We start from the raw sequence: 14,838 nt of genomic DNA, 5'->3' as shown, positions 1-14,838 counted from the left end.
GTGGTCACAGGCAGCTAATTATTCTAGCTGTAGGTAAGCATTACACTAACCAAAAGATTTGCGGGTTCATTGAAACTTATGTCGCAGAGAGCAGGCATTAAGTTCCCCAGTCAGCACTGGGCAACTGTTCACAGTTGCTGTACCATAAAAAGTGAGAAGCCATAAATCTGGGATCAGAGGCTTCTGGTGTTGGGTATATAGCCTCCTTGAAACAGACAGACAGACAGACAGACAGACAGACAGACAGACACACACACACACACACACACACACACACACACACACACACACACACACGAGCTGTGTCAACTGCCACACCGAAGAGAAAGCATTTCAAATTCCAGAAATGCAACAGCTAGAACAACAGACGAGAAATGTTTAGGGATACAAACGGGTGACGTCACTTGAGCCATACAGCATCTTTTCCTCTTGCCTCTCTGAACAAGACATCTTTCCACATTCACAAGAACCTTCCTACCAACAAATGTATGGCAAGTTCCATTACTGATCAGCTCTGCGTATCACATAGCATGGACTCATTGCAAGCAGAACACAACATCTCCTTAAACCTAGAATCCTCGATCCCAGTATGTTTTGTTTTTGATGGGGATACTTCAAAGACCATGCCATCGTGACTTAGGTAGATCTTTCCTCTACCTGAAAATGCTCCACTTATAAAATGATGACCCACTCCAAGATCCAAATTGTTGATGCCTGTCACTACGGTATGCCGTTTGTAATGCCCCGTTCCTACTTACGTTGTCCATTCCCATCAGGGAAACTTCCCTCCTCTTTCCTCTGCGCTATAATAGATCCATTAAGCAAGTACGGATGCTGGGCAGGGGTGCAGCATAATCTTCGAGCGCAAATTATTTGACTGATTTAGATTCAATGCACTCAGGCATACCAGCTGCATTTCACCATCTTTTTCTTTAAATGGGGAACTTGCCCTCCAAGAATATTATGTAAATCTTTCTGTCACAGATTATTGCCTCTATACCTGACTCTCACCGTGTGTGTCTGCTCGTGGCATGAGCTTATTACACATACGCACAAAGTTCCCGATTTTTAACCTCTCTCCTTTCCCATTCTCCTCCTTCTCCCAATACTTGCGATGAGGAAAATTACCACAAACAGAACACTACTGGGTTTTTTCCCTCCAATGTATATCATTTGTGTTTGTGGCTTTCTCTTTTTTAAGTAGAAATTTTTGCTCCCCAAAGGAAAGCAAAAAATGTCTTCAGCGTCTAAATGGCGTTGTACTTGGGATTATAAATGTAGATGTGATCCTAGCAAGGCATTCTGGGACACCTGGGCTCACCAAAAGGCACATGATTTTTTTTTTTTTTTGAGGTTGGCAGTCACATGCTGGTGACAATTCAGGTCAGGAACACAGTCAGTGAAGCTACACTGCCGACAGCCATGAGATGTGCGGGCTGGAAGCTGATCACCCCATGAGTTTTTAGTACAGCACTGAGCCAAATCATGAAGCAGGATATATAAGGTTGGGTTAAGAACCAAAACACAATAGCTTAATAAATGGTCCAATAGCAAAGAAAAACACTGACGCTTGCCAGGGATGATGAGCACTTTGTAATGGAGGAGCCAACTCTACCACTTAGAAACTTCAGAGCTATTCAGAGGGTCTCGATGACTATCCTGTCTCTATCATAAGCACAAAGCTGAGGTCTTCACCATCACCTCCAATAGAGTAGATCTCAATATAGAAACCAATTAGTCCATTCCTCAGACCATTCTCCTTTACATGGGACATTCCACCTTCTCCTGTCCAGGAATGTTTTTTTCTTCTTCTCAATCTGATCTTGAACATCCTCCAAGCCAATGGATACTTCAATCAATGGACGATTCCCAGCAAGGTAAGTTCAAAGACTCAACAAGTCTTTTCCCACCTCTTTAACTACTGGGAATCAAACTGCTCACGTGCAAACAAACGCACTAGCCTCTGAAAAATATGACGGATCACACAAAAATAGTTCCCGTTCACCTCAGTATTTCTAGTCATTTCATTGGAGACCATAACAGATAAGGAGAACCATCCTGGTCCATCCATCCTCCATCAAACCAGCGCAGAACTCATGAGCTGTAAAGTTAATTCTTCAAAGAGGCGAGAAACATTTCCTGTTCTAAGTTATAGAGTGATTTGTTATGCACCAGACTCTGACCAATACATGCCATAACTAACCATGAACTGTGAGAGTTCTCCATTCCAAGGTTGTAAATGGATCACATCAGGCTCAATCAAACCAAGTTCCAATTTTTACTTCACAAGCCTGGATGCTCCCAGTGGTGCCTTTTCAAAGCCCTTCGACCCCAACAATATCTGAGAATATTCAACAGGAGAATCTCCTGTGTCTTCCTCACCAGGTAGCATCTGACAAGCTCCCAAAGCCACCTGGGTGAGTAGCACTATTGCCACTGTTCCTGGCGTCTAATATGCAAAAGCTAACTCTTGGGTCAAGAGGACAATCTCCAGATGCTCATGCAGTCAACCAACTTTGAGTATTCAAAAATGGGTTCTGGGAAAAAGTAGACTTTCCTTTCCCTGCCCTATGTTCTCCTTTTTCCTCTAGATACTAATAACAGATTCCCAGAGCTATGGAACCTCAGTCTCTCATGAAAACCTCACCCTTACTCTCTCACACCTCTCAATGCTTGTCAACCAGCTTCCTATACTAAATTCTTCTGCTTGAAAATCCTGGAGTGGTTCTTCTGCTTCTGACTCTAATGCATCCACACTGGGTGAAATAGAGCTGATCTGATAACAATAAGCCATAGAAGAATAGCGTGACACCCAAAAGAGGAGACACACATTGAACACAGGCAACTCGATAACTTTGTCAATAAGTACTCACCTGTCAAACTGCCACCACAGATCGTCGCCATCAACGTAACCCATCACATAAAAATTTCACCTATTCCTTCATAAATATTTAGGGACTCACAGGAAGTAGTAAAGGTAGTCCAAGGAGTCCCCAGCTATGATTTCCTTGGTGTCTCCGAATGGTTGTCTCGTGTCATTATAACACAATATCAAATCCAGGAGTCCGATATTGGAACAACATGTGTGAAAAACTCTCTCCATTTTTATCGTAAGTATTGCTATTGGGTAGTCTGATTCTCTGACTTTATTCCTGCTTTAAAAAAAATTCTGGAATTGTTTTAGCTGGTCTGGTTCCTTTGCCTTTTCAATTGCTTTTGAAGAGTTCTCTTCATCAAGAAAAACCTCATGACATTTTGACATGAATTGTGTTAAATATATCCCCCCCCACCCCATTGAAGCAAACTAACACCTTTACTGTGTCACATCTTTCAATCCATAAACATGGTATATCTCTCCATTTCTGTAGATCTTTGGTTCCCTTCAGCCGTGTTTCACAGACTTCAGCCTACGTCTGTATTTGGGGTCATTTATACCTAATACCATAATCTGTAATAGGCTATTTTTGCAAAGCTTTGTTTACAGAAATATATAGCAGAAAGCTCAGAGTTGCCAGAAAGATCCACTCATCTCACATTTTCTACAGTCTCCCCATATTAACTTACTATATTGACTCATACTTTGTTACCTTACTAAGTAAATTCCCCAGATGCTATTAGAGTTTGCTATTGTACATTGTGGTTTCAACTACTCCACTCATCATCAAAATATCATACTGACTAATTCAATGTTTTAAAATTTCTCTATTCCTCCTATTCACTCCTCTCTCCTTTCCTTCCACAACCCATAACCACCACTTGTTTTTTTTTTCTTGCCTTGTGGTCTTCCATTTGCAGAATGTCATGTAGTTGAAATAATGTCATATTTCATCTCTTCAGATTCATTGCTGTCACTTAGCAATATGCATTTAAGTTGCCTCTGTTTCTTCTCATCCATTTATAGTTTCTCTTTTATTACTTTATTATTGTTGAGTAAATGTCCCATTGTATGGATATACCTATTCATTCATTCACCTGTGAAATCTTCATTATTTCCAAGTCCAGGAAACGATAACTAAAGCTGCTATAAACATTTCAGTGCAGGTTTTGCATGAATGTAAAACACCAAATACTTTGGATAAATACCAGGCAGTGGGATTGCTTGATTACATGATAGGACTCATGTTTAGTTTTGTAAGGAACCCCCAAACTGTTTTCTGAATTGTCTGTCCCCTTTTGCATTCCCACCAGAAATGAACAGGAGTTCCAGTTGTCATACATTTTCATCAACATTTAGTGTTAACAATGTTTTAGACCTTAGTCATTCTAACACATGTGTAGCCATTACTGTTGTAATTTGTAATTCCTTAAGATGAAAGCATTATGTATGTGTGCGTGTGTGTGTGTTTGTGTGTGTGTGTGTGTGTGTGTGTGTTTCAAGTATGAGCCAACAGTATTCAGAATCCACTTTTTTTTCCATTCCCGGGGCTTGAACTCAGAGCCTGGGCACTGACTATGAACTTCTTTTGATCAAGGCTAGCACTCTACCACTTAAGCTACAGTACCACTTCTGCCTTTTTCTGTTTATGTGGTACTGAGGAATAAAACCCAGGGCTTCATGCATGCTAGGCAAATACTCTACCACTAAGCCATATGTCCCAGTCCCCATTTTTTTAAAATTAAGTCGCTATCATAATGTGGAGTTTTAAGATTTGTCCTTTATTTTGCATATCAGTCCATTATTGGACATGTTCTGCAAATATTTTCTCCAAATGTGTGGCTTGTTCTCTCATTTTCTTAAGGGCATTATATTTAAACATTGAGATTGTCACACATTCGTTGTTAGTACCTTAACATATAATTGGTTGTTGTCTGATATCCAGACATTTTGAATTCACCTGTTAAAAAGCTAAAAGGTTGAGACAATCTTCTCCTCTCTTTCTGACTTACATAAATATGTAGCTTTTATTTCTTTTTATTTAGCTCTATTTATCACAGAGCTTCTATCGAATAGCAGTGGTGAGCTTACTTGGTACTTGCTGGTAGAGGGAAAGTATCGAGCGTCTTACTACTAAGTGTGATGGCAACAGTAAATTTTCTGTAGATTTTTTTTTTTTATCAGATTGAAGGTGTTTCCCTCTATTCATAGTTATGTAAACATTTTGTATTATAAATGAGCATTAAATTTCTTTTTGTGTATGCCGGTCTGTCCTGAAGCCTGGGTATTGTCCCAGAGCTTTTTTGCTCAAGGTTAAGACTCTACCAGTTCCACTCCCAGGGTTTTGGGTGAACAATTGGAGATAAGAGTCTCACGAACTTTCTTACCCAATTGGCTTCAAACTACGATCCTCAGATCTCAGCCTTCCGAAAAACTAAGATTATAGGCAGTGCCCAGCTAACATCAACTTTTGCAAACTGCTTATTCCACATGGAAATAACCATATGAATTTTCATTAACCTTTTAGTATGGTACATTTTATTGGTTCTAACCATTAAACTGGTCTTGTCACTTTTGAATGGTTGTATGTATAATTCTTTTTATGTACTGCTGTATTCAGTTAATAATCTGTTAGGAAGGCTTCTATGTTCACGAAGGTGTTGGTCTATTTTCTTTTTTTCTGTCTTGTTTTGTGGTGGTACTATGTGGGGAGCTTGATTCTGAATAATACTGACTTTTCTGAATGCATAGGTAAGGTTAGTAAGTAGTCCTTTCAATTCTTTTTTCATATTTTATGTGCAGAGTTCTTTCTTTAAATATGTTGCAGAATTATGTAATGAAACTATCCAAAAGTGTAAATTTTTTCTGAGAGGACTTTAAATTATAAATTCAATTTCCTTGAAAATCAAAGAACTATTCAGTTTATCTTTTTCATAATGAATTTTAGCAGTTTGTTGCCAAATTCATGTGCATAAAGTTGTCTGCACTATTTTCTTACTATCTTTTCAATGTCTGTAAGATCTAGTACTATCCCTTGCTTTTTCTGATATTAGTAATTTGTGTATTCTCTCTTTCTTCCTTCATCAGTCATGCTAGAAGTCTGTCAATTTTATTGATTTTTTCCAATGTAGCAGCTTTTTGCTTTATTGATTTTTTCTCTACTTTAGTGTTTTTTTTATTTCATTGATTTCTGCTCATATCTTTATTATTTCCTTCCTTCTGCTTGCTTTGGGCTTATTTCTGTCTTACTTTTTCTAGGTTGTTGCTAAGGGAGCTCAGGTTCTTGAGTTGAATTTTTCCTCTTTTCCAATATAAGCACTTATTACTATAACTTTTCCTCTCAGAATTGCCTTAGCCTTGTGTCACAAGTTTTGGTATGCTGAACTTTTATTTAAGCACCAGGAAACATGGACAGTGGAAGGCACTGTGGTCAGTAGCCCATGAGAGGTCCTCACATGTAAGAGAAAACATTTGTGGATTACAGGGACAGTTGAGGTCTCCAAACCAACAACCACCAACCGCTTGACTTCCAGAGGTGTCTCACTGGCAAGGGCTGTTTGCTGCTTGGTGAAGCTTAAAGCCCAAATATTATAGATCATTTGATTTCCTGTAGCCTTATCCCTCACCCTCAGTCAGAGTCCCAAGTTCCCTCAGATCTCCCCATCTAGTATCCAACTCAGTGCTCTTTGCCTCCCCCTACTCCCTGAGGTACTCAGAAGCTACCTGTTGGCTTCCACATTTGCTGCATCTGAGTGTGCACAAATTTGGGGGCTCTTCTGGTGGAAAAGGGAGCCTGCCTAGCCCATAGCCTACAAAGCTTTAGGGGTCGGCAGTGGCTCCCGTTATTCAAAGAAGTCAGGCTTTTACAAAGTGAATGCAGCAGTGACGTTGGGAATGTCCCCCTTGATCAGCCTGTACCTCAAGACATGTACAGCACCTACCCACCATTACCCTGCAGTGGGAACAGCGAAGCACTGTGATACACCTCAGGTTCAATTTACTCCCCTCAGGTCTGGTAGCTTCCAACATTGCAGGACCCAGGAAGATGTCTCTCCAATAATTTGCCTCTTATTATGTTTAATATTGTTTTGACTTGATTATTAAAAGTACTTTTCATTATTCTTCCTCTTAATTTGAATCGCTTTTTAATCTATCTTTCTCTCTGATTGTTTTTGAATCTCTTGCTCTTCTGTGTTCTTCTTCCTCACACTGTCTTCTATATTCCCCTTCCTTGAACTTTGCTTCTTCTCCCTTCCCTTGCCCTTCTGTCTCCTATATTTCATTAATATTACCCTTACTTTTGTTCATTTAAATATCACAGCTTTTTCTGCATCATTTTTGCCCTTTCTGTCCTATTTATTGATGAGTTCAGTAGTTGAGCTTGATTGGTTTTTACAGTTTTGTTTTGTTTTGTTTTGTTTTGGTCAGTCGTGGGGCTTGAACTCTGGGCCTGGGCGCTGTCCCTCAGCTCTTCAGCTCAAGGCGAGTGCTCTACCACTTGAGCTACAGCGCCACTTCTGGTTTTCTGGTGGTTTATTGGAGATAGGAGTCTCACGGTCTCTCCTGCCCGGGCTGGCTTTGAACCAGGATCCTCAGATCTCAGCCTCCTGAGTAGCTAGGATTACAGGCGTGAGCCACCAGCGCCCGGCTGGTTTTTACAGTTTTTCTATATTGTGTTTCTTTTGGTGTTTTTGCTCTAACAACTTCCTCTCTAGGAAGTAACAAAGGTTGCATCCTCAAGAAAAAGCCACTCACTGAGAAGCCCCAAAACCAGAAGAGATATGCATCCCGACAGATATACAAACCACAATGTGAAAACTCAATAAAAATAAAGCTAACCAATTCCTCCAAAAGTTTGTAACTCCTCAATAAATGAACCCGAAGGTATTAAAAATGGTTGAAGAGCTTGCTTGCCAGTTTTTAACTGATAATGCATCCTTCTGCAGAAGTAAATTCTGCCTTGCTGAGACAATTCTTTATTTTTGTGCCTATTATGGATCCAGTGGTTCTTGGAGAACATATTTATTTATTTATTTTTCTGGTCCTGGGGCTTGAATTCTGGGCCTGAGCACTGTCCCTGAGCTTCTTTTACTCAAGAAGTGTAGATCCCTCATATTTCCTTCCTGTTGCCTACTGGATAATCCGCCTAGGGAAGAAGCTGAGGGAGGACCAGCATGTAGAACGATGGATTCCCCCCAGAGATGGCCACACCTTAATCCTGTGTTCCTGTGTGCTTATGCTAAGAAACATGTTCAGATGACATCAGCGCTTTGTACAAAGCCATCAGGTGCACTGGAAGAGGAGAGGTCTCTGTGAGTGGGAGATCATGGCTGGAAGAGCTGGGGTCTACCAGGATGCAGGTCTGCTGCCGTTGAGAGGATGTGCTGAGGACAGCAGAGCAGGCAGAAGAGGAAGGAACTGAAGGGGGGGGCAGACACTGTGTCCTGGGGCCCAACCAGACCTTCCTAAGTCTGGCTCCCACCCTGCCGGCCATTCTGTCTTTCACATGCTCACTCTGACTTGTTGCTGTTAAAATGGCTCTTTCAGGGCTGGGAATGTGGCTTAGTGATAAAGTGCTTGCGTAGCATGCATGAAAAAAAAAATGGTTGAAATGGCTAAGAATTTTTTTTAAAAATCTAGCTTGAAAAAATATTCATTCAAATATATGTATGAACCAATCTGATGATTCAAAGTGTCAAAGTGCCAAAGTGTTGAGTCCGTAAGCTTTATAGACTATGATAATGACAATGTGACTTGTGAAGGTTAAAATGTGTTTGTGACTTTAATTAACTATCCCACAATACTGTGAAATTTGTGAAATTTACATAATCTCTTAATCTCAATAAAGAAAAAATATTCATTTAAATATATGTATGAACTAATCTGACAATTCAAAATTCAGATGAGAAACTTGGTAATTTAGTAACTTAAATGAGAAATGTAGTAAAGAGACAGAGTCTGAAAAAAATGGAAACTTTAGTAATAAAACACTAAAAAAAGGTTTTAAACCCCATGAGAAATTCACAAATAAACTAGACCAGGCTGAAGAAAGGATATCAGGGATTTAAGGCAAGGTTTGGAAATCATAACATCTAGACATTTTTTTAAAAAGCCTAAAACAAGAATCATGATGACAACATGATCAAGGGACATGATTAAGAGACGAAACCTATTAATCTGTGGCACTGAAGAGGGAAACGTGATAAAGACTCACATCATAGAAAATCTATTCAATTGTTATAACAGAAAATTCCTCCAAACCACAGAAAGAAACAAAATGCAAGTACAAGGCAGAATGTAGAACCCCAAGTAGATATGACTAGAAAATAATTCCTTTACATTATAATTAAGACTCTCAGCATATTGAAAAGGGAATTCTGAAATATGCAAGAGAGATATGCCAACTTAATTGCAAAGGAAAATCTATTCCAAGAGAAAACCAAAAGACTAAGAGAGTGGGGTCTGATTTACTTTAAGCCCTAAAGGAAAATACATTCCAACCAAGACTACTGTATCATTTCAGTAATCATTTCAGGATAAACACTCTCCGTGAAAAACTTAAGCTGAAGAAATTCATGATCATGAATCTAGCATTGCCAAGGATACTTAAAAGAATACCATACAGAGAAAAAAATTATATACAGCCAGGCAGCTTGGGAAAGAAAAAGAAATCTCATTAGAGGAGATATACAAATGAGAATTACTAAAGGATCTAATATCAACTCAGCAAATCAGTTAACCTCTAACATGAATAAGGAAAAAGTTAATACATACCTCTCAATATAAACTAAATATAAATGGTCTTAAGTCTCTAATTAAAAGATAGACTGCCTGCATTCATTAAAAACAAGATCCAACTGCTACCTGACTGCAAGAAACTCATCTCAGTAGTCATGACAACACAAACTCAAAAGGATGCAAAATTATAGTCTAACCAAATAGAATCTGAAAGCAGGCAAGAGACCCCATATTCATATATTTACAAAGCAGATTTCATTATTATATATAATAATATAATAATGAGAAATAAACATTTGCCAAAGAATGCCATACCTATGATTTCATAAAACAAACATTACTGGCATAAAAAATAAAATATGTCCACATTTAATAATAATGGGTGCCTTCAGTACTTCACTCTCATCAATAGATAGATCATCTAGAGATTTTTTAAACTAACAAATAAATAGTTTAAGTGTACTATAAATCAAATGGATTTAAGACATTTGCAGAATTTCTACTGAACAGATGTAGAATGCCCATTAATCTTAACAGTCCTTAGAACAAGTCTTAACAAATGCAAAAAGTTAAAATAATTTCAAATTATATTAGAATACAACTAGAAATCAATAGCAAGGGAAACTACAGAAATGATGCAAACAGTTTCCTTTATTTGCAATATCTAGTATATGTCTGAGTCAATCAGAAAAGGTCAGATAAGGTGATGTTAGGGAAATGAACCCTAAGATATGTATTCAAATGTTTTTTTTCTTTCATGCGATTGTTTCTAACACATTTATAAGATTATTTCTTTGTTGCTTTGTATGTCCCTCCCCCACAGTATAACCCCTGCTTTCACTGTATTTGATGTCGGTATAATTTGTGGAGGGGAAGGGGAAAAACAAATCGTTTAAATAGGGATACAGGTGGACCCATTGCAACAATGAGATGTACAAGTTGTTATGTCGAAAAATGAACTTTACAACTTTGGTGCAGGGAGGGGGGGATAGCGGGGAGGTTTGGATGGGGGGGGTGGAGGGAGGCTGGGAATTGTAATTGTAACCCCTCTGTACAGTATTTTCACAATAAAAAAAATAAATAAGGTATATAAAAAAAAGAAATGATGCAAACACACTGAGACTAAACAACAGACTGAGGAATGAACAAGTGGCTCATTGAGGAAAACACAGGGAAATTATAAGGCTCTTTGCATCAAATAAAAATGGCTAATATAGCAAGGTGCCACTGGCACACACCTATAATCCTAGCTATTCAAGAGGCTGAGATCTGCGGACTGAGGTTCATAGCCAGCCCATGCAGGAAAGTCTGTGAGACTCTTTTTTTTTTGGGGGGGGGGGTCCGGTCGTGGGGCCTGAACTCTGAGCCTGGGCACTGTCCCTCAGCTCTTCAGCTCAAGGCTAGCACTCTACCACTTGAGCCACAGCGCCACTTCTGGCTTTTTTCTTTTTGCTTTTGTGGTGCTGAGAAATCGAACCCAGGGCCTCAGGCATGCAAGGCAAGCACTCTACCACTGAGCTACCTTCCCAGCCCCAATGAGACTCTTATCTAAGCACCAAGTCAAATGTGTTGCTGTAACTCAAGTGGTAGAGTAAGTACAAGCCTTGAGCAAATAAAGCTCAAGTACAGCACCCAGGCTCTCGGTCCGACCCTAGGCACACACACTCAAAAAATGGTCATAGAACTTACCAGAATCTTTGGGATACTTGGAAAGAAGTTCAAAGAGAGCAGTTTATATCTGTAAATATCTACATTTTTAAAAAATCACAGATACCCCAAATTAATGATACACATGAAAGTCTTAGAAAAATAAAAGCAAGTCAAACTCAAAATTAATTGATGGAAAGTAATTTAACAAACATGAAAGAAGAGATAAATGAAATAGAGACTAAAATAATATAAAATATCAATTGGATAGTTTGTTCTTTGAAAATATGAACAATACAAACCCTTAGCTAAACTAGACTACCAAATGAAAAGAGAGAAGATACATGTGTATATGTGTATGTGTGTATATTTCAACAGATATCTCTGAAATTAAGAGGATCCTTATGTGATACTGAGAACTTATATTTCAATAATTAGTAATGTTGATTGGTGCAAGCATTTTAGAAAAGGAAAACAATTTAATATTATCTAGTAAAGGCACTTGTAGTCTATGACTTCAAAATCCATTTCTAGATGTGCCCCCAGAGAACCCCTAGCAAATGTGACCAAAAGAGATGCACAAGAACATTTCTGTATAAATAACAAATAAAAGAAACACTCTACAGGCCTATTAACAAAAGAATGGACAAATTATGGTCTATGCATAGAACAAAATACAATAATTCTTTTGAATGAATTATTTGTTGCATGCAGGAACACCAGAAAAATCTCAAAAATATATTTTGGAACCAAAAACATGAAGCAGAACACCTGTGTCTATTTTTACTTATGTGACACACAAAGCAAAACAAAAAACAAAAAACCATTCCCTGTTTATAGATACAGTGCACATATTACATCAACATGTACGTAAAATGAAAGGAATAGTTAATAGATACTGGCTACTTCTGGTATATGTACACACACTTGTATGTATATGAATATATGTGCATATACTTAGTATTGAAGACTCTGTAACAGATGTCCACTGGGGTCGGAGAATTAATCACAAGTGGCTAAGGGGGAACTATTGAATTTTAAATCCAAGTGTGAAGGAGAAATAAGGAATACAGAGGATTCTAGAACTCTCAAAGTCATAAAAAGAAAAAGTTGTTTTTTATAAATTTCAAAGATAGCCTTTCGGATAGCCCTGAACTGTTTGTTTCAAGTGAGGGTTTTTTCACTTCTATTAGGAGATGTAGACTGCCTGCCTGCAGGAATAGGCCACGTCCAGCCATGCAGCCCATGTGGGGCCCATAAAATCATTTGGTACATGGTGGGACAGATATGTATGTTTCTTATTGGCTGCCCATAAACCCATCTGCCTGTATTCATCATTTTACATGGCCCTTGAATGATGCTATAAACAACCAAATGGCCCTTGGGCAGAAAAAAAAAATGTTCTCTTCCCTGCTGGAGGAACAAATCTTAAATGGAGGAGAAAAAAACAGACTGGAAAGACCAACTGAGTAAGATTTCCCAGGTTAAATTCATCAGCTGGAAGTTCAAGTTTCTTTCCAAATAGTGGATGGTATTTCACCATCATAAAACCTGAATTTACACACACACACACACACACACACACACACACACACACACACACACACACACAAACTCAACTTGCTCCTGCACCTATTTATCACTTACTACAGTCAATTATTTTCCCTACGATGAAGTTATCGAAGAGGAACGAAGGAAGAAAACCTAAGCTACCACCACTGAGTTTGATCCATTAATCACAAAAACATGAAAGTTACAGTATTCTAAGTTTTCTATTAGCCCGAATCTTACACTTTTGCTTCTTGTGTCATGTGACACGTGGCAAATATTGAAATTGTAATAATCAACCTCTGTTCTTCCACATAGCAGGTTTTCATATCACTCTGGAGGAAATAAATTGGCAGCTATTGGGCTCCCTAGCAATAGCAACCCTTCTACTTTTCTGTAGTTTCTGAAAATATTTATTCCCCTGGTTGAGTCCTACTCAACCTTTTCCATTTTTCTTGGGAAGAACCCATTATATAATAAAGCATTTGTTTTTCCCTTGGTGCTAGCCTCCCAAGAAATAGAGAAAACATCTAGAACATTTTTGAAATGATGGTAGAGCACATTTTTTAAAGAGAGAAAGGAAACACAGATTCTGAGAACAGTAGTCTGACCCCCAAAGAGGGAAAACACTTGTAATCAATTTTCTTTTCATTAATGCAATAAATGCTGTCTGCACTTTGTGTGCCTAAAGAGAACCATTCTGTGATAAAGGATGTCTCCCCAACCTTTCATATGGAGCCACAGCTTTCCAAAATTTAATATGCATGAAGAGTGCGCCTGAGCCCTCTTAAATCCAAGAACCAAACCCTGCCTGTGTAATAAATCTCACCAGTACTCCACTATTAGACAGGGGATTAAAACTAATCTAACAATCCCCAAACCAAGCACCGAGTGGATTAAAATGCAAAACGCACGGGAGTAGGAAGATGCTTAATGCTAAATAACAAACATTTCAATCATTGGAATCATTTTTATCTTCTTGTTTATGCTAAGTAGATACTATTAGACTTAATATCTGTATTAACACAAGTGGAAGAGAGAAACAGTATTATGAAGACCCAAGTACTTGGATGCCTTAGTGCATGTGGCCAAAAAAAAAAAAGCAAAAGCAAACACAAAATGAGCTCAGCTCAATAGAAGGACTGCCCCGTGATCTTTAGATTAATTGTTTACTCCTTTAAGGTCAACTCAATGATGCTTGACCTTCTTAATTTTCCTTTAAGCCAGCCAGAGCAGGATGCATTGGAAAGGTTGAATCGCTTGAGACAAAAGAAAGTTCCAGGGATCCAAGCCTCAAGAGGGAGCAGGCTTGGCTCAAGATGGGTAGTAACAGAAAGAGGTAATGCCCAAAGCGTGCCAAAGCGATTACCCCAGCACCCAACAGGATGGCGCCACGAGCAATGCACCCAGAAGGCGTCCCTGAGAGGCAGGAGCCTCTTAAACCTGGAGCTGATTGCAAATAGGGAACCGTGAACATCTGCAGGCCCTCATTAGCACTGTCAACACCGAAGAACACAAGACACACGCACATCTGGCATCTCCCAACGGCTGCGGAACACATTACGCACAAACTCCACGACTTCTCCCCAACTGCGCTCCTCGGAGCGGTGGGGAGGAATCCATAAAAAAAGTTTTACCTGAAAGACGGTTGTACCTTTCAACTCTGTCATCTTCCACAATTTTCCACTTCTGCATCCTGTTATACACCCTGTCTGGGACATCTGCATTTCAACTTGAATCGTTTCCCAGACCTTTCCCTGCCTCCCTCCTCTACAGAATAAAGTCTCCTTCAAGGCTCACTCACTGCCTGTCCCATGCTATGAGGTGGCCACCACGTCCTGCCCACACTGCCTGCTGAGAAATAATTGCAACAAATGGTTGTAGGGTTGAAATAAGAGCCTGGGCCTATGCCAGTATTTGTTCCCCTCCCCCTAAAAAAGACCCACAAAAATCTAAGTTTTTAAAAAAATGGACTATTGCAATCTAAGTGAGGTACAAAGGGGAAGGTGGATATTTAACACATGGAGAAT

The sequence above is a fragment of the Dipodomys merriami genome, unplaced genomic scaffold, assembly GCF_024711535.1.
Source record: "Dipodomys merriami isolate MVZ:Mamm:240054 unplaced genomic scaffold, mDipMer1.0.p SCAF_41, whole genome shotgun sequence".
NCBI classification, from domain to species: Eukaryota; Metazoa; Chordata; class Mammalia; order Rodentia; family Heteromyidae; genus Dipodomys; species Dipodomys merriami.
This window is presented reverse-complemented; position numbering follows the sequence as displayed.